At 41.7% G+C, this 23,243-nt stretch overlaps 1 long non-coding RNA gene across 1 annotated transcript; it reads right to left on the bottom strand.

The window, feature by feature from the left end:
* Positions 1 to 72: 72 nt before the first annotated feature.
* LOC135295226 (uncharacterized) lies at positions 73 to 13,926 on the bottom strand. Its single transcript, XR_010357255.1, has 3 exons — positions 13,540 to 13,926; positions 12,157 to 12,245; positions 73 to 250 (listed from the first exon to the last, which is right to left on the bottom strand). It is a non-coding gene; the product is annotated as an uncharacterized LOC135295226 (long non-coding RNA).
* Positions 13,927 to 23,243: the final 9,317 nt, after the last annotated feature.

Raw genomic sequence — 23,243 nt, 5'->3', positions numbered from 1 at the left:
TATTTATTCATTATTTGTATGCTGTCTGGTAGTTTCATTTGCTAGTGTTCCTGTGATATGGTGATTAAAGGAAAAAAAAAAACCAAAACAACACTCTGCACTTTACCATACACCTGTTACAAAATTCTGTGGCTTAATGACAGGAGTCTATTTTTCTCTCTGTTTTCAGCTGAAGTTAATGACCTGAATTCCAGTATTGCTTTTACCAGGTTTTAAAAATATCAGAACCCTTTCTGACTTCCTCTTCTTCCTGTTTAGAAAGAAAAAAATAAAAATTAAACATGGTGGATTCTCAGAGATGCTTAATTTGCCTCTGGGTTAATGAGCTTTTAGCATACTGGGAGCAGAGCAAAGATAATTTTTTTCTCCTGTTTCTACAGTCGTGAGGATTACAACATCGCTTTTTCTCCTTGTAATCAAAAACTGGAGTTCTCAGGAGATTTTTCAGTCTCATGGAGTTTGGGCTTTATGAAAACTGTCAGGCACGACAAGATTCATGCAATGTTATGGGAAATGGCAACTTGGAGGTTCTGCAACCACTGCTCCCTCACAGCAAGTGGATATTGATGGCTAAGCAGAGTCAAATATAGCCCTATAGCCTTGGTTTCAGACCATAATATGCAAAGAATGGCATAGTAAGATGACTAAATATGGTGTTTTTTTAATTTCCAATTCCTGTGACCTTAGGTTTTCTGATAGCTCTAGATTTATTTTTTGCCTAACACAGATTTTCCTTTCAGCAATATTTTGGAACTGACTGAGAGGATTTACTCCAACTTAAAAACATTTCCAGCATTTGAATAGTGCCCAAATATTCACCACGTTCCCCATCAAAACATTGTCTTGAAAAAATTTTCATCATTATATTGACCAAAGTCTTCTCAGTGATGAAGAAAATTTTTCCCACTATTGTAATTCTCATCATTTTATCCTTGGCATGTGGTCATGGGCTTGAAATTTGGGCCTGGAAAAAATCTCATGTGATTTTTAGACACTGCAGATTCCATGAGCAGACACTTGCAATGCTCTTTGTTTGCATGTAATTACCAAATATTCAGTACAGTTACTACACTTAGAGATATGTTTGAAAATGGAAAGAAAATCCCCAAAAATCAAAACAACTCCTCTCAACAAACACCAAACCAAGAAGAGGAATGAATTTGCGTGTTTTATAATATCTGCCATGAGCAATTTAATTATTCCTAGAATCTTCCAGTGATGTGAAACTACTGCAGTAACATTCTGGTCTCTAAAACAAGTTAAATGAACTCACTGAAATCTACTCTATAGACCAAAAGTATGAAATTCAGATTCTCAGATGGTTCAAATATTACTTAATGTATTTTGCACATTATCATAGATATTACTTTATGTTTAAATTTTTATAATGGTTCCTCCTTTCCATCAGACTATAACTATATATGATATGGTTTATATTAGTCAGGTATAGCGTTTTTAAATGTCTTGAAATGGATAAATACTTCTTCAATCATCACTTGAAGTTTTGGAATTTATCTTTAAAGCCTTCTGCTCAGCTAGATTTTGATGTAAGATAATGTAAAGAATTGTGGAGCCACATAATAATCAGAAAAATAATTTGCTGGATTAATTTTTCATGCATTTTAGTTCACCTCACCTGCTCTATATCATGTGGTTTGTACAAGAAAATTGAGCCAACAGAAGAATATTCTTCATCCTTCTACCTAAACTGGACACTGCCTCTGAGAAATGCTACTGACCTGTGCAGTGTGAATAAAAAAGTATTTTCTTTGTATTGCACATATTTCTTGATGTTTAATGTGGGAACCAGTGGTGGTGAAAAAGAAGCCATGGCAGAGTGACATCCTCAGACAGAAAAGTGGACGTGGCCCCAGGCATCCATGCTGCCAAAGTGGAAACCATCTTCAGCATGCTGAGCACCCTCCAGGCTCACAGCAGGGTTACTCACACCATCTTGGGTCCTTGTGAAGGTGACCCGTTGGCACAGGTCACCCACAGTGTCATCCTGTGGTGTGCATTGCTGGCAGTATCACGGGGGGGCCCCAGGGGCAGCCCCAGAGCACTCCCCAGGGCAGCAGAGACTTTTATTTCAACATTTCAATTCAGCTTTCCCCTCACTTCAGTCACAAAGTTTCTGCCACACAGAGCAGTAACACAAAATGCTTGACCCCTACTAGTACTAGGCTGGAATTCAGACCAGCCATAACCTTTCGGTCCTGGCCCAGTGATGGCTTTGCATCCAAAGAACAGGGCAAACTGCTCAAATGTAAATCCATTACTTAAAGAAATTGATTGCTAGATTAAGGATACTGCAACCTGCATGAAGGCTTTGGCTGATGGGGGGCCTTGTCCTTACATTACACCAAAGGCTAGAAGGTCCCATGAAGAGTCATCATGGAGGGCATAACAAAATGACTTTCATGAGAAAGCAATAAAAGATGAATGAGCTTTATACAAAAATTCCTATTCCCTAGCAATAGCAAACAAAACAAGAAATTGAGTTGGTGAAGGCATCAATGATTTTGCTCCCACAGTATTGTTTCAAAATGAATTAGGAATAAGAAATCTCCTAGCAGCTGAGCTATACCCCATGACTCTGACATGTTGGAGCAGGACAGATGGATCCCAAACAATCTCATCTCCACAGCTCATAACTACAAAAGCAGCTGATGCTTGGATCATGCAGAGAACATTGCTCCTGGGAAGAACTTCACGTTTCTTTAATTTTTTAAATTATTTTTTAGCAACTTTAATTACCACTCTGAGAAACACAGAAAAATCTGCTGCCTGCTTTACTCGTGGTAGCTGACTTGCCAGCATTAAGTGGAGGGGGGAAGGGGAAGCCCTGAAAATTAATGAGGCTAAAAATGACACCACTTCTCAGCATGAGGAGTTAGAATGATGCCAAGAGGAATAGAGGTGAAATTCTGGGAGACATGCATCCCTTTACAGGGGTCCATAACTGTACATATTCATACATGTCTGCTTCCCTGGTGCTTTGCTTGTAAAGTCATCCCTGATGCATGTGGGAGGTGTGGGTTACACTGAGAAATGCCAAAGTCGCTCTTGAAGTCTTTGCTGCATTTTAAAGGTTAAAACTAGGAACAGACTGGCATTCTCCTAAAGGTCTTTAAATGGAAGAGCTGTTAAATCACATGCACTGCAGCACGAGTACAGCACTGTCTCTTCTATGTCATTCTCAGCTGGAATTTGTGAGCTGATAGGCAGAGAGCTTGTTTTTAGCAAAGGCAATGCTGTGACATCTACAGTTTGCTCTCTCCAAGATCATAAAAAAAACAGTAAGTAGTGTTTTGAGACCAGGAATGGTTTCACATAGTTTTTTATTTGGTTGCCTAAAAGACTTCTAAATGCACATTTAGGGTTAACAGTTGAATGCTCACACCTTCCAGTGAAATTTCCCTCCTTGCTGAAGTCCCTACAAAATGCCAAGGTGCTGAGCAGGTGTGGTTGCCTTCATTTCAGTGAGTTTTCTAGATGTGAGGCTGTTTTTCATTTGTGTGTCTAATTAAGGGTAATAACATAGTTTTAGTCCCATGCAACTCTCCCCAGTTTATGATACTAGCTTGTATGGGGCCTCCTGGCCAGGACTCTGTTGCAATGAGCACTTCTCAGCAGGAATGGGAGTATCCCCCCTCTTTGCACAACACATGAAGTGCAATCACATATCTCAAGGCTTTCTCTTCTCACTGTCTCCTTTCACATATTCTAATTTTTCATTAAATCCTGCCCTAAATTTGTTCTCCTCCATCTAGATAAGCACCCTAATAATACCACCATTATGTGCCCAAGAAGTTTGGTCTTCTCCTTGGTCCTCACTTATCAAACCCAAGCCGTGGGTGTAACACCCATGTCAGCAACTTCTCCCTGCCTCAGATCCTGTGTCTGACTCCACTGCATGGTCTAATAGTCTGTCAGATTGCTTGGTGTCTCCAAATTGCTCACTCTCAGCAGGAGACTTCTGCCAACTTTTTGACTGTGGAACTCTATCAAGTATCTTCTGCCTGAGATGGCTGTGCCTTTAAATGCTGCCAGTGAAAGCTTCACTCTTTCCCGTCTATACAGAGTGACCAAAACTGGTCCTCAGGGCTGATCCAGCAGAGGAAACAACTGCATGCCAGCAAGCTGGAAGGGTTAGGTGCTGTGTAGGCTGCCTATCAGGAAGAAAGAGCTCCTCTCTAACCTTTATACAATCCTTCCTCTTGTCTGTCTCAGCTTCAAAACAATACATTTTAGAGGGTTGTAATGAGCTTGTTTATTTCCAGTGCTAAATTCCTAGACTTATCCTTTTTCACACTGCTAGCCAGCAGTGGGAAGGTTAAAAATGCAGTCAGTTACCAGTGGCAACATACCAGTGTTGTAAATCCTGCCCACACATCTTCAGATCTACTGACATTTGAAACATCTAGGTCTTTTCTGTTAGCTATGCCAGTGTAATTATGTCTTGGTATAGCTTTTTTTTCTACATGTCATCCTTCAGGAGTGCTCAGATAAGTACATTTGAAGGATATAAATGGAAGGAAAAAGAAAGAAGGAGGCTGAAGTTACAAAGAAAGAAAGGAAGCCATTGCAAATAGTTCACTGGGGTGTTTGAAAAAGCAATATCACATATTAATAGTTGCAATTTAATAGCAGATTACTGATTCCTTTAAATTATTTGAGATTGTTTCCTGTGAGCTGCAGGACAGGCTGTGCCAGTAAAATCAATTACATTTCAAATCAGCACCGTATGCTTATCTTGCACAGCAGGGATGTGGAAGTGCTGTATGTCCTTCTAGTTAGCAGTGCTGAAGCTAAACAGGCTGTATGTAGTGGAACTGGCATATATGCTAAGGCAAACGTGTGAAATCCCCATGTGAAGACCAGTGAGTCATTGCTGCTTCTCTTTGCAGTCAGCAGGGAGAAGAGACAGCTTTGCTCTTGGTCAGGATTCAGCTCGATGCAAGGCTGGCCTGAAGGAATGTGAGAACCTTTTGTTTATAGTGCACACACACACAGAGAAACAAATGAAATTTCCAAATGGAGTGTGTTTCCAAATGCTGAGAAAAAAAGGCTTTACTGTTCAGTCAAGGCCTTCCTGCCTTTCTCAGCAGCAAGACCACTGCTGTTTCTGCAGGGCTTTGTGAGAGTCCACCCCAGTGCAGGTGACAAAACGGAGCCTCAGGTGATGGGAAGGGCGGCCACAACTTCAGCTGGATATGTCCAGGGTAGCAGCAAGTCCCAGCTAGAGCCTGGCCCTCCACAACTTTCTTCTGTGCAGTGCTTTGGAAGAGGGCAGGGGGAAAGGGTCATCCCCTCATGCCCAGCTCTCGTAAGTGATCTTGAAAAGTTTGTTATTTTTGTTACTTGGTGCTGGCCCAGAGACAGCAAGGATGGGTCCACTCAGAGCACTGGTTCTCCTGGAACAGAACATCTCACTCACCATCCTTCACACAGAACAGTATCCAAGTATGCATGTGGAATAGGCAGATAGGAAATTGGAGTACCATCCAGTAGTTAGCATGTTTTAAAATTCCTTTTTATTGATGATTTTACAGAAGTATTATAGCTTAGATCAGTGCTGTATTATGGGCATCTTAATCACATGTGTCTTCAGGTATGGTATCTTTGTAAAATATTATTGTTCTTAAAAGAAAATGGGCCACCAGAGAGAAAAAAGTAATACAGGCTTATGATTATGAAGCAATCACTAGCAGTTTACACCCTTGTCCACCCCTGTGTGGAGGAATTTTTATGGGGTGGGCACACTCTAGGCTGTGAAAGGGTGGCAGTAACCAGAGGGACTAATCACAGGAGTAAACACCACACCAATGAACAAAGATTTGGCAGTTGTTCTCTGTGCAGATAAATCAATTAATTATGTGATCAAGGCCTGCACTTTGGTCTTTGCCAATGTTATTTATAACACCATACTGAATTTCAGCCATATATACTAAATTCTTTTAACAAATATAATGAAGTCTGAGAAATTATCCTTTGTGATATGAATGTATGTTAGTGGGCCCTTTTAGATTGCTTCTTCCATAGATGCAGTGTACAGATTTTTAATTTGCTAATGGACTGTCTGCTGCCTTCAGCCACTATTCTTACATTTGACAGTAGTGAGGCCATTGTTATAAATCCAGCACAATTTATCCACAGTTTATTGCTTGCCTAGAAGGGGCATATCGCACAGATACTTTCCTTCCTAATATGCAAAACAGGATTTCCAGCAGGGTAGTCAAACATACTTTTGCCCTTCTGAACATTCAAACATTACAGCACTCAATAGAGCACTCAGTATCTCCAGTGTAAGTTTGCAGAATCCCGTTTATTAGTGTACACTGTGTACTTAAGACAAACTATATATATATATATATATAGAGAGAGAGAGATAAAAGCTGTCTCTAAATTTGCATTCTTGGTAGTATTTTAAGAGTTACTATGCATTTGACCCAGCTGACAAACATTTTTAATGTTAAGATATGATTCAGTTTTATCTCAACAAACATGGAGATATGCAGCTAGCTACTTCAGACATCTCTGTAGACATTAAAAGGGAACTTGCTAATTTTGGTCTTTCAAATTGTACAAAACTTAGATCACCAAACCAGCTTAATAGAGATGATGTGGATTCCCTTATTACAAGAGCCTGTTACTGCACTTTTTTTTGTGCAGGTTCCATTTCAAATACTCAGCTGGACTGAGAGCATGGATGGGTCTGCAAATTGAGCTTGGAGAAACTGTTAATTTATATGTCTTGACACATCATTTACTTCCTGAAATTACTAGATTTGGTTACAAAAAGAAAGGTGCCCACAAAGACAGACTTTTCTACAAGGAGAAGCAAAAGAACGATCCTTTGATGGGAATAACCACCATCTGCACTCCTCATCACCATCCCTGTCTCCTAAGATTGAGGAAAATGGTCCTTGCACAAGAGCAGTTGTTTTTTCTTCCTCATCCCTCAGCAACCCACAACACACTCACCAAAATAAGGAGACAGCCTGAGGCTGTACTATCACTGCTTAGAGAAATATTTAGTTTGTATTTCAGTGTTTGTCTGGAGTTGGACAAAAGTCAACAGACACATAAGATGCCACCTTCTATTTCCTCTAGGTCCTGCTATGATCCTTCTTTGCTTTTCAGACAATTCAATCATACATGCATTATCCCTTAAGAGAATGACAGTTGTTTGAAAAATCCCACACTTTTAACTCAGTCAGTAGCCAAATTGACAAGAATATGCATACTTTCAGAAAGCAGGTATGAGTATATGAGGATTAAATGAAAATCAAATGAAATGGTTTTATTATGATATTTTTTAATTCCTTTCTCTGTGGCCAGGGATTCTTACTGTTTCACAGTAAGAAGTCATATTTCAGCAACAAATTCACAGGGCTGGAAATTAATAAATGCCCTTTTTCAGGGCCTCTAATTTCACCTCTATTTTCTCACTTATCCTCTTCTGGGTCTTCTGGTTAGTTTACCTTAATGGTAAACATTCAGTCATTTTAGTGTAATAGTGGAGCTTGTACCATACAAATGTATGGAATGTACCTTTCTTATGCAGTATTCTCTGAATTATTTTCTTGGTACAATTTCAACAGGTGTAAATATTAGCTTGAATTTCCATCATTCTGAAGATAAAATCTGGGACAGGGCAGTGCCTTGTTTCCTCTTAAGAAAAGTGCAATTTATGGATATTATTTGGTTGATTAGGACTTTAGAGTTCAGGGTTATAGTATAGAAGCTTAGTCCACTTTAGGGAAAGCAATCTTAGTAAACACATTATCAAATATGTCTCTCATAAATCCCCCATGAAATGAACCAAATATCAAGGTCTGTTACTGTTAACTTCTTGTTGTCTTGATTTTCTTCCACAACAAAATGTGTGAATGGCTGATCTCCCATACAAAAGGATCCTACTGATAGTTTTATTTGGCTTTTCCCCCTGGATCCTATGCAATTGTTTTAGCAGGGGTATTTCATATGTTGAGTGAGTGCTGTATTTAGGACCACATATGTGTAATCTGCACAGAGTATTAAAAGTTCTGAGTACAGAATATATAGTTATGTGAAGCATTATAGTGTAATATATAGCCTTATATACCCAATGTAACTTTTGCCTAGCCCTACTGCCTTTAGGAATATAGTTTTCCTCATACTTTGTCTTTCACTCTTTGAGTTTATTCCTATATGCTTCCTGATTTACAGTGTTTCACACTCTGCTCCTTTGTGTTAATCTGTAAGGACAGACTCCAGTGCTGAAAGTGCAGGATCCCAGAGCACCCACACAAACAGACTGAGGGAAGGGACTGTAGTGCACATCTTGTAATTAAGAAATGTGCTCAGAGTGTTAACAGCATCAACAACTGGTATTTCTGTAAAAAAAAAAATCTTAATTATGCTGCCACTTCTCTTGTTTAGACTACAAACTGGCCTGAGTACCTGGACTATCTTCTATATTACATTTATGTCAGCCTTTGGAAGTCAGTTAGTATGCACAGATGGGGACAGATCTGCAACAACATCCAGTTCGTTTGGACACATGTATGCATTGAAACACCCTCATTTGGTAGTAGCTCCAGTTGTTATATAAAGTCATCCTTAAAGGACTGGGCCATTAAAAATTGGACTCAGGAGAAATTTTAAAAAAGCAGATTCTGTGGAGTCTACCACAATCTTTCAGGTGCACTGTGATCTGCAGGTATTATGGTGGCTTGGGAAATAAATATCACCTCATCTCTTTCAGTAGGTAATTCAATAAAGGCTTTTTTTCAGTGTATAGCTAGGTCAATTTTTGTCTATTCATGGGATGCTCAGCTAATTTTTTTATTATAGGGCATTCTCAGATTCCTTCCACTTTTCCCCTTTGTTCACAGTTATCAAAACTCCCAGTTACTTTATGACATCATTGTGTTACTGCTGACAAAAACTAGCCCATGTATTCCCATTTTTGGTGAGTTTTTATGTGAAGCTTTCCTATCAGTTTTGTACTCATTAGCTGAAGGAACAGATGGGTATCTCCGTAACAGCAATGAATTGTTTCTGTCAGGTGTGGGAGGGAAGCAGGATGAGAAGGACTGGGGCTCTCCAGCAGTAACAGAAGCTGGAAACCCCGGTATGAAGCCAATGTGCCTGCAGTGCCACTGCATCTTTCTGTGTCAGCCGAATGGGAGTTTCCACTTCCTTCCTTACTTTGTTCTCTGAAGGTGCTAAACACTCAGCAAGAATTTTGTTCTTTTGGCTGTTGTTAAGATGAAGAATCTGGAATTCTAGTCTTGCAGAAATAATGAGTATACTTATGTAAGGACACTTGTAAGACGCAACACAGAGTACTTATAGGAGCAGCAGAGTGGCTGCTCCCTCGGGCCGTATTGTTCCTACAGGCTACCTGCTGGGCTCATTGTTAGAGGTAATGTCCTGCTCTGCCATAGCTGAACGAGAGGCTAAGTATGATAGATTTATTCTCAACCTCCCACCAAGACACTAATTCCCGTTCCAGCAGCTATTTGTTCCTTTGCCTTTAGTCTGCTCCTTCCCAGGTTTGCCACGCCCCTCCCTTCCCGCCCTGCGGGGCTCCGCTCCACAGGGAAGGAGAGGGGGCAGCCTTTGGAAAGGAGCGTGGCTGGCTCCAGAACTGCGCGGCTGGGTGTGCTTTGCACCTTCTCTGGGCTGCTAAGCGTGTAATTTGCACCCTGTGAGAAGCGGCTTCCCCTGGTGTCCCGCTCCCACGGGGCCGGCGGGGCTCGGGGACGCGCGGTAGCCGCGGGCGGGGAGCGCAGCCCCGGCCCGCTCCGCGCCCGGCTCCCGGCCGGGGCCAGGGCGGGGGTGCGGCCTGCAGCTGCTGGGATTCAACCTGGCCCACTCACCATAAATAGCAAACTGAGCCTGCCACGAGGCAAGCAGATGGATGTGGTGCTCTTTGGTTCCTTCCAGTTACAAAAGTAATTATTTTTTCTTGAGTCATGCCTAGCAGTGGTACAATTATTTTTGGACCACCACCAGGGCAGCACTGATATGACGGTCGTTTCTGTGGTACAACTGCTGGCCATTACTTGTGGCAGAAGTATGAAATAGTGTGTTTAGACCTTTTTTTTTTATTTCTAGATATTTGTGCAGCTCAATTTAAAATTTTCTTATTGTCTGGTAAGACAGTGTGTGAGGCTGAGCGCCCAAACTGAAACACATTAATGGACTCTGAACCTTGATAAGCACTGCAAAGATTGCCTGTCAAGGATAACCATGTAAGTCTGTGGGACATTCCAAATGTACTTTTTCCCAAAACCTTTGTCCAGACAGCTGGGTATATTTCATAGACATTGCTGCCTACAGTTGTGTAGTTTGAAAACAAATCCTTTTTTTTGGTGTATTATTCAAGTAGTAAACTGATATGGAGCTCATCAATATTGATGTGATTATTGTATTATTTTTATGTACTGATTGTATTATTTTGTGTTCGCTGTGTAGCATTTTTAGAAATGGGAGCCTAGGATGCATCTTGAGTGACACTATTGGAATGGCTGGGTGAGGTTCCAGCATTTAATTTAGCTGAGGTCAGAGGACTAATTCTTAGGCAGAGCAGTGAGTACAGACCTGAGGCTCTCCATACAGTTAGCAGTGAGAAACATTTTCCTTTAAAAGACAGACACCAGTCTAAGTTTTTCCATTACTCTAGGCAGTATGTAACTGCTGCCATCTCTCCCATCCTCCTGTACTCACCTCCATATGGGCTACTGCTTGCATCCTTACCTCCAAAGGAAGTTTACTGTTTTATAAGTGGCCAGTGACACTTCTCTGCTTCTGTGGTCCCACGTGAAGGGGATTATACTCCAGAATGAGCCATTAGGAGATGTTATGTATAGTGACTTTCATCCTTTGAGGGAACTTATTTGCCTGACAGCTGATGACAGAAAATTTACTTGTCTTTCTAAGATCAACAGCAAACAGGAGACAGTACAAGAGACTCTGGTGCTGATTTTCAGGACACTTGAGCAGGATTGTAAAGCTGTGTTTTCCCCTCTTCCCCTTGACACTAGCCATTGTGACATATGGTCAGCATTTGACATGGCCACAGCTGAGCAGCTCCCCATTTAGATCTGGGCTGCATCTGCCTCCAGAGACTCAGGTGGAATGTGAGCCATCTGTCTAATGCTAAATGCAGAGCCAGCCCAGGGATTGTGCCCTTATACGACTTTTTCTTTTATTTCCTTTAAATAAAGAGATTAATCATTCTTGATCTTACAAATTTGAAAACAATGGAGGGTTAGAAACTACAGCTGGGAAAATGTTTTGGGGGGCTCCTAAAGACAACAAGCTCATTGACATATGGAAGCAAGTCCAGTGGAGAGCAATTAGGGACTTGAGCATACAAGAGGAAAGACTTCAAGAGCATCTGGCTTTGTGCATCTTGGAGCAAACCCAGCCTTAATGGGATGTTGTAGAGAGGATACAACCAGTCTTTCCACCTACAAGTTGCAACTGCTGTACATTAGAAAAAAGCTTACAATAATCAGGACAGTCAACACTGGAAGCAAAGGAGACCTCCATCACCGGATCCTCAAAGTTCCAAGGGCTCTGAGCATCCAAATGCAAGCTTGGCTCTGCTTTGTGTGAAGTGCAGGAGCACATGACCTGCAGACATCCTTTGCAAACTAAATGATTTGATAGTAATTTAGCACATGGCATGAAGGCAGAGAACTGGCAGCTGCGTGCTAGGGGATAGCATGAGCACAGGGCAGCTGAAGCCATGCATAATTTATATCCTATGATCATCATGGCATGAACTATTTCCCTACTCTTTAACCGTGTGTGTTGCCAGACTATCACTATCAGATCAGATCAGATCAGTGCTGCAGTGGTTCTTGTAATGCGTTATTTGGTTGTGGCATGCTAGTCATTACTTTTCTCCAAGCAGTGAGGTTAATATTGGCAATGTGGTGACTATTTTGGCATTATTTGCACCAGGCAGGCAATACTCAGTCACATAACAACTGCAGCTGTGTTCATATCTTGTTATGTGTAACTGTTCACTTCTGCAGTGTCTATGGGTACACCAGCCTCAATCAACTGAGCATTTCTTCAACTTTCAGCATTTAAAAGCTCGTGAAAATATTAAGGCAAACACACATACTACTTGCATTTCACCCTTCTTACCCATTGTATTGTCATCATTTTTTCTTTGTGTAGTCCCATGATGACCATCAATTCACTGCCAGTGGCAGGGACTTCCTTCTGACCAATGTCTGAAACAGGGAAGATCCACCAGAGACTCACATACCCAAGAAGTTAAAGACACCCTTTCCTGCTTGGGGCAAAAAACCCAAGCCTGTATCCATATCAGCCAGTGTCCCTGACTTATTTCCTTCTGCAGATACCCTTGTCCCAGGACCCAGAATGCTGTGAGCTTGCAGAGTCACTTACCATTTGATTGTAATTTAAGAGACATTTGGCTGGAATTTACTGTCTTTCTCTGTCTCTCCCTTTTTCTCTCTCATGACCTCTCAAAACTCTTTCCAGTCCCAATTTCCAGAGCTATGCAGAATAGAACATAAACCAATACCACTATCTCAGCCAGGCTAATGTTTAAGTATTAGGTTTAAGATTTCACTTATGAAAAGGACACAAAATAATGTAATCAGAGGCCATGAAGAGGGAACTTTGGACATTCTGGGAGAAAGACACATGTAATCTGTTAATTATAAATGCTGGAAGCCTGTTTTGACTCTATAAGCATTCAGACATCTGGAGAACTACATATGTTGCAAAGAATATTGAAATTCTCACTGAAAACAAAATTTTTTGCTGTCAAGCTGGAAGACATAATTTTATTGCACAAGACAATGACAAATAAGTTCACAACCTTTGACCTGGAAGTCTAATAAAACACTAGTGCTGACACAGTATCAGACAATATATAAAAAATGATAAAAAAGATAAACAGGAATGGGGCATGACTTCATAGATGCCTGAGTCATGTGTAATTTAAGGATCCTGGAGTAGTTTCTGCCAGTTTCATCAGGCACATCATTCAGCAACACCTTAAACCCAGACACTGCTTCTGGCCCCTGGTTCAAGAGCTCTTCTGCTGGATGGGTGTCAAGCAGACAAAGAGGAAACTTGTCCCCTTGGCTGTGTTTAGTGACATGAGTCAAGCTTTTCTTGTCTGAAGAACTTCTCCTTTACCCCACTGTAGCAAAGGTGAGGGTGAGGGGGTGACATCTGGCTGGGCAAGCAGCTGTGTGAGCATTGTGGGGTCCACAGCACCGCTTTCAAGGTGAATCAGAGGCTAAGAAGTAGGTGCTCAGTGAATGTCATAGCTTGTACCCAGCAAGGTTCTCCCTCCCACCCCATGTCAGTTTGATCCCTGAGCCCATGGGTGTAGGCTTGGGTCACCATGGCACTGTCACAGACAGGGTGCTGCTGTTGAGTCACCAGCTGCCACGCAGAATGACCGTCAGTCCGCCAGGCAATAAACTGAGTAATATTTTATATCATGAAGTGAAAGCGAAAGACAAGACAAATGACACACGGCTGTACCTGGTGCTCCCGGATCTCCTTACTCTTTAATTCCACTGGGAAACCTCCATGGGTGCTGTGGTCTGGAGCAGGCTTTGAGCCACCTCCTAGGTGATCACAGGACTGGGATGTGCCACTGACACGGAAAGGCTTTGCTTTTAACATTTTGTCCCTGAAAGTGCTGCTGCTCATCTTTTAGGTGCTTGTGGCATGCAAACAGAAGTTGGTGGTTAACCTCAGCTGTCTAATGCTTATAGTAGTAACTGGCAGTGACATTTGTCAAGAGTTTTGTTCTCAAGCACAGGGAACACTGAAGTGTGACAGGAAAGGAGAAAATGTGTGAAAAACAGGAAAAGGAGGGGAAGCTGCTCATGAATTTCAGAGTCTGGGGCTACACTCGGTGAGGCAGAAGGCCAGACTGAGCCTCAGAGTGGCAAAGGTGAGGTGGCATATGATCTGAGATAAGATGCAGGGGCTAATACTACAGGCAGCAGTACTATTAACCACTAGGAGTATTATCTAGAGTAGTAGCTACAGGCAGCACTCAGGCTGTCCTGTCCCTTCTATCAGCTTGCACCTCTCTGTGCCATGAGGGTGCCACAGAGGTTTGTGAGGAGATGGGGTGGGAATCTTTCTTTTCATCCTGTGAAAATAGGGATTTCAGAGCGGGAGAGCAGCCAGCTGGGAATAGAGGAAAGAGCCAGCTCCAAAGTGACTGGAAACTCCTGAATTTGCTACAGGAAAAACCTTTCTCTGTAGACTGCTACTAGGAAAAATGAAGAATTCAACATTTTTCTCAGGATACTTTGCCAGAAAATATTGTCTTCATTTAAGATCAGCAGTAATCAGAGAAATGTGTTTCATCAGGACTTTCTCATTCCAGGGACTTGGAGAGGACAATCCTTAAACCTTCTTGCTGGAGGCACATCTTTGGTCTCCAGCAACAGCTTGGGCAGGGCTCTGGAGCTCTGCATGTGGCCTCTGAAGGAGGCCCGTGAGCATCTGCAGAGGTGGAGTACCACCAACCTTGCTCTACGGATCAGCTGCAGTGGCAGAGTGATGATATACCCCTGTTGAATCCCAAGGAATGGGATGAAACCCAGGGAATCAATAAGCTCTAATTTCCCAGATGCTGTTAATTTAAAAACTAAGGCAGATGAGGCTAAAAGCTTTTCAGGGGAGAGAATGATGAATGCAATCTGCTGGTGCTGCTGCTGCTGTTGCTATCATTACTAATAATGAAGAATGGCTTTTTTTTAAAATTTCAATTGCCTGTGAAAGGCTTCCCTGGTAGAAGCTGGATCAACTGCTTTCCCAGATAGGGGGATTTTTCTGACACCCTCTGCTGTGGTGTGTCAGTGTAAGGCTTGGAGCCCCTGCCCTGCTGAACAATAATCAAGGGAGAATGTTTCTCTGAGAATCCTGCTCCCATGGCTGCTCTCACCAGCACTACTCATGTGTCTGGGAGGGAGCACCACAAGCCTGTGACAAGGTCATAACCAGTCCTGTAGAGGAGAATTCCTTCAGGGTTTTGAAATGAGAAATGCAATATGCACACCCTCTGAAGCCTCCATCCTGTGAGAGTAAAAAAAAACAAAACAAAGTGCCACAACATGTATGGGGCACTGTCCTGGGGAAAGTGATGGATTTCCTTCTGCTGCAGACTTCCTGCTGCAGTTGTAGGGCTGCAAAGGGAGGCACCTCACAGCACCTCACAAGGCAGCTGAGAAGAAAACCCCTTTGCCTTGGGCACGTTACTATTGGATCATTCTCACTGCTTGCTTGTTCTTCTGCTGGGGTAAGGTGTGTTGAAAGCAAAACCACTGATTTCCTGCAAATCAGTCATGCTGGCACTGTGTTTTGCTGGAAGCATTGCTTTTGGGGCAGGAGGCGTTCATGGGGGACAGGAGAAAGACACTGATCTGCACTCTGCCCCCAAGGTAGGAGTCTAACAGGAATTCTTTGAGATACTGATCTTTTATGAGACAGACAAAAAAAAAAAAAAAAAAGCCAAAAAGTAACAGCTTTGATAGCATTTAAAATTACTGCCCAGATAGTTGCATGCATCCCAGCAGAGCTTGCTTGAGAATAACTGCATTTTCATTTAATTTTCATGTAGAGTGCTGAAACAACAGCTTTTTAAAGCACTCCTTTTGCTCAGTGATACCTGCTTTCCTGCTCCATGCTTAATCTCTTTGTACCCTAGCTGGTTTTTTATCAGTTGTGGTATAACTTCACTTAGGCAGGGACATGCTTTGGTCCTTCCACCACTTTGCTCAGTAAATGCCCTGAGGTGTTTGCTGAAGCTTGCACTGCATTTTATCCAGTTTCAGTTCATCTGCAGAATCCTACTTGGTCAAATAAAACTCTTGAGACAAGTCTGAGTCGGCTCAGCCTTTTGTTTTCAAACAATGTAACATAGAAGCATATGATCTTCCTTTACCAAAGAGAAAAAAAAGGCAGGAAGGCAAAAGAAATGCTTTAAATATTTTCCTGAACTACACAATGATGAGTGCTTCCGTGTTTGGTGCAATCTCTTTCTCTGGCCAAACATGGTAAGGAAGTGACTCTGCTCCCCACAGCACACGCTTGCCAATATCTCCTTTCAGCTGCTGGAGGAAGAGAGGAGGCTGTATATGTCTCTGCTGCTGGGAGCTTGAATTCAGAGAAAGGCAGCAGTCCGCAGAGACACTGTCTTTGGATCAAATCAAGGAGGAAGTGATTAAAAATTATATATTTCAAAGATACATGCAGATCACTGAAGTGTTCTTTGTTTATCCAAAATGTGATAATAAAAAGAAAATCAAGGTTAGGATTTCCACAAATCCATAAGCCCAGAGCAAGCAAAGAGGTCTTACCAACCCACCCTAATCCAAGGCAGGGATTCAAACACTTGGGGCTGGAGACAACCCCTTTTGGCTTCTAAACTTTCCCTTCACTCCTGATCACAGAAATGCAGCACCTAAAAAAAAAACTTGCATAGAACCACATCCGTCCCCATTTCTCATTTGAGGCTCAGCAGCTGCTCTGACCCTTTACACTGAGGCTGCACTGTCAACCCAAAACCAACATTTCACCAGGGGAACTGCATTAGAGCACGTTATCACTACAATGTGTCCTGCTGTGTTTCTCACCAAGGTCTGGGAGCGGTGTGGAGAGGAGGAGGGTGCCTCATTGCTGTGGCTTTTGCCCTTCTCCTATCTTTGGCTTCTGCTGCCTGTGGCCAGCCTCCCAGTGCTCAGTTTCGTGCCTCTGAATTTGGCCACCCGAATTGGTAACTTCATTTGTGCTAATCTGTTATCTGGAGGCGCTCCCTTTTGTCAAATATATGAATGGTATATAATTTTACTGCATGGTGTGAAAATCCTTGCATTCAACCATTTTCACTGCATTCACTCAATTTCTGGTGAAACCTGCCCCAAGTAGAGCTTTGGAGCAGATCACAAACCCTGCAGAGAGGATGTGTCTGGCTCTGGGTCTGACTCCTGGCTGCGAGCACACCCAGAGACCTGGAGAGGTGATGCTGAGCTGGCAACAGCAGCCATGGAGTCCTACATCTAGCAGTGACCTGTGTTAAAGTCTTGGCTTGCTTAAATAAAGGCCATCTGTCTCTGAATACTGAGCAGGTTTCCTTGAATGTAAGTGTGTGAAGTTAAAGCCTTCTCTGCATCAAGTCTCCAAAGGTGTCACCTTTTACTAGTCACAGAAGAGATCTGTAAAACCAGGGGGGAATAAAAAATATCAAGAGCAGTAGGTTTTGTTTTGCTTAACAAAGCACTGTCTGAAGTGGCACAATGTGGAAATTAAAAAGAACTGAAGGAGAAGAAGGCTGGTAAGGGAAACCTGTGGACTGCTTGACAAGAGGAAGGCTGGGATCTGTTGATTTGGACCCTGTGTTTCAGCTGGGCTCTGCTCAGAGCCAACCTGTCTGTCAGGGAAAAGCCTTAAGCAATGTTTCTGAAAGATAGGGAGAGATATCTTTAGGCACAAGGAAAGGAATACCCACAAAATACCCATTTCTATCTCATATTCAGAGCTGCCAAGTTTCATACTCAACTATAAATCTATTGCTTTCTAACTATAAAGCTGCCTTTTTGTGTTTTAATGGGAAATCATCTGAAAATTTCACTGGATGGCATTTTCAGATGATTTAAGAAAAGGCTGTTGATTTCAGACCTCCATAAGTGGTTTGGTAAATAAATACAAAACTGAACAAAAAGATGATTTGATGTTTCCAGTGACAATTTGGTGGCAGTTTTCAGAGACACAATAGTTCTGCATGCAAAATGCATTTCTTTTTATATCATGGCTGGCAGGAATCAGATATCCTTTTTTCTTATTTTTTTTTTCTGCAAATTCATTGAAATTCTGTGGTTTGGTATTAGCAGTACTGTATCAGAAAAACTCATTGACTACTGCTTTTTGCTCCCATTAATAACACCTTCTAGAGGTAGTTCCCAATAAGTGCATAATGCATTATAAACCAGATCACTGCCCCAATACTTTGAAAGGTAATTTATGACTGTAATATCCTGTGAAGATTAGCTGTTTCAAAATTCTCACACTTACGGTTTACTAACACAATTTATTTCCAAGTCTTACAAAGAGAGTGAGAAATAGAGGATGGGAGAAGTTGCAATAAATATCTGCTATACAATTTCCAAGGTGTTATTTAACTTTCAAGTCACACTTGGTAGCTGCACAATAGCAGAACAATATTTTTTGCTGAAGTTAAACTTTTAAAAATATACTGCATTTAGTATTTTCAACTATTATATAGTTTTTTTCATTTCATTATGTGCATATTATTTACTTTTGCCATTATGCATTTAGGAACACATTTTTCTTACTATTATTCTTAATGTTATTGAGTAGAGAGAGCTCAGCTTTAGCATTTTGGAGTGCACCAGAAAAGAAGAAAAAAAAAATTACATTTATACATCCTAAGTTTGCATTTTTTGATTTCCAGTTTTAAAGATTTCAAACAATAAACTGTCCAACAGCCTCACCCTAGAATACTAGAGGAGATCTTGCCTTCATTGTTACTCCTGTCAAAAGCAAAAACCTGCATTTTTTAAACCCAGAAGAATAATTTACTGAACACTAGTTTACTAGGCTTTCTGTGAATAACTTAATGTGCCTTAAGCATTGCTGAAATGTATTTGCAATTATTTATGGAATGAGGGGAGAGGTTTCACACAAGAATTAGTGTGGGGAGCAGGTGAACATGCCACAGGGAGCCAGAATGAGCAAAGTTGTCAGTGATATTCTTCAGGAATGTGTTTGGAAACAAATGCAATGCAATTCTTTCATTATTCACCTGGGTACAAAATGTGGCCTGAGCTTAAGACATTTGTCAGTAATAAGAAAAGGCACAGGGGTCACTAATGATGAAAAGGATGGAGCATCATTCATCAGAGAGGAGCAGAGCACCTGTCAGAGCAACAGACACTGAGTGAATTGCAGAAGCAGCAAGTGCAAAGCCACGAGCATGGACTCATGAGCAGGGTGCCTGTGTCAGAGGCAGCAGGGCAGGGAGGGGAATGTGGAATGGTGGCTGAAGATCTGTGAACCACCAGTGTGATACTGCTGGGATTCAGTCTCAGGGACTCTGAAGACCAGGATTGAATGTCTGGGGTAGTCCCAGGCAGTCCTTGTTCAGCCTTACATTGCTCCCCTTCTATGATGTATCAATCCAAGCACATTCAGCAGAAATAAAAGGAAGCTTTAGTACAACTGTAGAAGGCATGTGTATCAATACCTGGAGAATATCAGAGTCTTTTGTATATTTGGAAAAAAAAAGGGAATTTAAACTGAAATGGAACCAGAGGAATTGTACCAAGGTGATGAGGAAACTGAGAGTAACAAATGAGAAGATATTATTGGATCTTGGCTTATTTAGCTAAGCAGAGAGAAAGGAAAGAATACGATTATTTTTCACATTACTCAAAGAGTTTATACTAAAGAGAAAGAAGATTGGGAGGAAGTAGAGAATAAGAATAATGGTGCAATCAGTTCTGGATTTAGAAACTAAACTTGTTAAACATAACCTGCCAACTTCCTTCTTAATGAGTGAACAGTTTTGGGAAGGTGATTTCTACCTCTGTCTTTAGCCTGACAGTCTGGACTCTCAGCCCCTCAGTTCGGGATGAGAAGATGGGTGAACACTGCTGGCAGTGCTTTGGCATGCCTTGCTGATTTGCTCAAGGTTAGACTAATTACCTGAACCAGGGTCATAAACCAGTTTTACCCATCCGTTCAGGAGGGACTTCTGAGAGAGGGAAAATGCAAAGTTTGAAGAAATAGAGATGAAAATTCCCAACTAGCACTCAAACTCACTGACAAAGCACCCAGAGTAGTAAAACTGGAGTTTAATTTCTCATTTTCTCTGTGAACCTGCAGGATTGGCCCTTGTATTCAAATGGGGAAGCTGAAAAGACTTTGTGGCTTGTGGAAAAGCATTATCCAGTGATCAGGTTGGATAATGCTTTTCCTGCCCACTGCCTGTGACTATGGGGTGTTGGTCAGCCTCAGATAGCCCTGAGCTCTGGGTGCTTGGTCCCTTGGAAGAGTTACCGTGGTTGGGACACTTTGTGCGTGTGTTTTGTGAAAGAAGCAGCTGGGGACCGTCATGTTGCTCAGGAAGGATTGGCTGAGGGTGTGCTAGGCTTGGTGCAGCCTTGGTGATCCATCCTGCCTGCTGGTCCGTAAGTAATTAAAGCATTCAAACAGTGGCCAGTCCATCGACAAGCGATGACTTACACTTTCTAGAGCTCCAGGAGTTTTCTCAAAGGTGTCACAAGAGCTGAACTGGCCCTGTCCTGTGTAGTTTATAAGATGAGCTCACACAGGGTAATTGCTGACTTACATGCAATGGAGCACAATAGTAGGAGAAGCACTCAAGCCATCAGCCCTTTTCAGGGCATTTACACTTCAGACACAGATTGGAGAGAGAGGTTTTATTATACTAACAGACTGGGAAAGAACTAGATTTTTTTATTTTTGTTATAAACACGAAAGGATGATGAGAGTCGTTGCCAGCTTGAAGAACTAATGTTTATAGAATTGAACGGCAAACCAATGTACCTCAGGAGCTGAGACCTGAGCTGCTGCTCTGGATCACTCTGTTAACCAGCTCATCCACCATGCTGCTTGCTCTTTCTCTACCTCCCTCTTTTTTCAGGAGTTCAAAAACAGTTCAATGTATCTCTATGCAGGATATTTCATAAGGAAAAGAAAAAGACCTTAAAACATAGTCCAATCCTGTTGAGGTGTGTCTTACCTTACATATGTCTAGCAGAATAGCTTGGTGACTGAAATATGTTATTAAGAGTAATTGCTGGTGATGAGCAGTTGCAGACTACCTTTTAAAATGTATCCTTGTATGGAAGCAAAAATGGCTGCAAAAATATGGAAAAAATAATGCTTCATAGATTTTTTAAAATGAATACACTCAGTACCACAGTACAATGCATACCTATGTAATAAAAATTGTATTTTGCACTAAAAATTTTGTCCTTTTTGAACTTGCAAAAATATTGTGCTGTATTGCAACAACCCTTCACAATAAACTTCACACTTACTCTGTAAGAATCATTTATATGCTAATATCAATGTGGCTTGGGCCGAATTCATTCTATTTCAGCTTTGATTGAAAAGATTATTTTTATCAGACTCACAAGCAGACGAACTCATAAGAATATTAAATGAAATTCACAATTGCCAAGAAGAAAAAAAAAGAGAAATATGGAAGAAATAGTATTTTGGACTTGCTGAAACTGAACTTATGTGGATAAATGTATCCATCTTCAGATGTGACCATTGTGCCTGTTATTTTTTTAAATTACCTACTTCAGCTACTTATATCTATTAAAAGGTTTATTTATCTATGAAGCTTACTGTAGAATTGAAATTTTGCAGGCAGGCACTTATCTCAGGAAATATCCATTGCTTTTAATCCAATCCAGCTGCCTTTGGTAGTGTTAATAGTTTCAGTGAATTTTGCTAACTTTGTTTTAAACAGTGCATTCAAAGAAGCAGCATATTAACAAGGAAAAATGTAAGAATCTTGATGACCTGATGTTTTTCAGTGCTGTGCTTAAATTTAGTCACTGGGCTCATTATTTCAGGTGTTGTTCCTTCATAAAAAAAAGTCTTGGTATCTCTCAGAACTTTAGACACAAGCTGTGATAATGTGCAAAACTGGAGTCAAGTCTGAGAGTGAATTTGAAAGTATGGGTGTCTGTGCACAGCACCATTTTACTTCACAGTGATTTAATAGCATGTTCTGAATCATTTAGTGCTAGTGTGGAGAATTTTTGATTGATAAATTTCAAGGTTCAAGTCTTGTAACAGTGTCTGGAGACTCTGAATTCCTGTTTTGCAACATTTTCAAACAGTCCAATTTTTACTGCATCACCTGCTCTGGAAATCAGCATTCTTCTGGGCAAGGTGGAATAACCTAGTGCATTTTTTTTTTCTGAAGAGGATGAGGAGAAGCTCACACAAGCCCTCTTTCTGTGTATGTGTGGAGTTCAGGGAGTGATCTTCATTTTGGGGAGAAGGCAGTCCAGGCAGTTCCATTTTCAGTCAGAATAGCTGTTTGCAAAATGAACATTGGGTTTTAGACTTGTGTGTGTTCTGCAAAAGGCTACAAAACCTGAGGCAATGGGCACAGGGGGTATGCAATGTAATGGGTTTGATTTTTGTCAATCAAATCCTCAGGCTGTAGATACTTTTATAGTTAGGAGTTGAAGGAAATCCACAATTTACAATTTATATGCTGCCCTCCTTTTCTGACAATTTCATAGCAACCCAGCACTAATTTTTATTTACCCAGGATGGATGGAGACTCCAGAAGGCTGAGGGAGGCTGACCCATCTGGATCAGAGTATTTTTGTCCTCTGAAGTTTGTCTGTCACTGCTTACTCCTTTGCAAGTCTTTCTGCAGTCTGTACCTGACCTAGAGTTAAAGAAAGGGCCACTGGATCAACAGCTCAGGGCTAATAATAGCTGCTGACTAACCTTGAGAGGCTGTGGTGTACACCTACCCTGTATCACTGTGCTGAGCATCCTGCCTGAGAAGCCAGGCAACCTTAGAGTCAACAGCCCCTGCCCCTGCAAGATAATCCTGGGGCTGCAGGGGTTGTTTGCAGGGGGAGGCCCTGGGGTCTGGGGCAGCTGGAGCAGCTACAGGACCCTGAAACAAAAGTTGAACACTATGAAAATATAGGATGGACACTGGGAGTTTGTCTGCAACCTGCCAGGAGTCTGTGGGTGGGCTCAAGTATTACATCAGAGCACTAAGGATAAAGTCAAAATGTTCAGATTGATGTTTTTCCCAACTTTTTTTCTCCTAAGGATGGAGCAGGCTGTACTTGTCTCCTAAAAGAAGGTGCTGAGCACACAGTGGTGAATGAAGGCAGGCATGCTGCTCTCACACCATGTGTGACTACTGCCTGCACTGCTGGACACCCTTTCCTCACTCACAGCCCTGGCCAGGGGATGCAGCCATCCCTTTTGCAGCCAACAGCAGTGGTACTTGGCCACGATGTACCTGTAGCTTTCTCACTTTTCCTGCTGGATTTATGCAATAGTGCTTTTACATCTCTGCCTGTGCAGTCAGCTGCAAAGGACAGAAAAGAAATCCAGCTCATGGGGGTGGCTGGTATTGATTCTCTTTGTGCAGCTGGAGAAGTTCTCACACAGAAAACTCCCCAGATGGC

Source organism: Passer domesticus, chromosome 2 (genome assembly GCF_036417665.1).
Source record: "Passer domesticus isolate bPasDom1 chromosome 2, bPasDom1.hap1, whole genome shotgun sequence".
NCBI classification, from domain to species: Eukaryota; Metazoa; Chordata; class Aves; order Passeriformes; family Passeridae; genus Passer; species Passer domesticus.
This window is presented reverse-complemented; position numbering and strand designations above follow the sequence as displayed.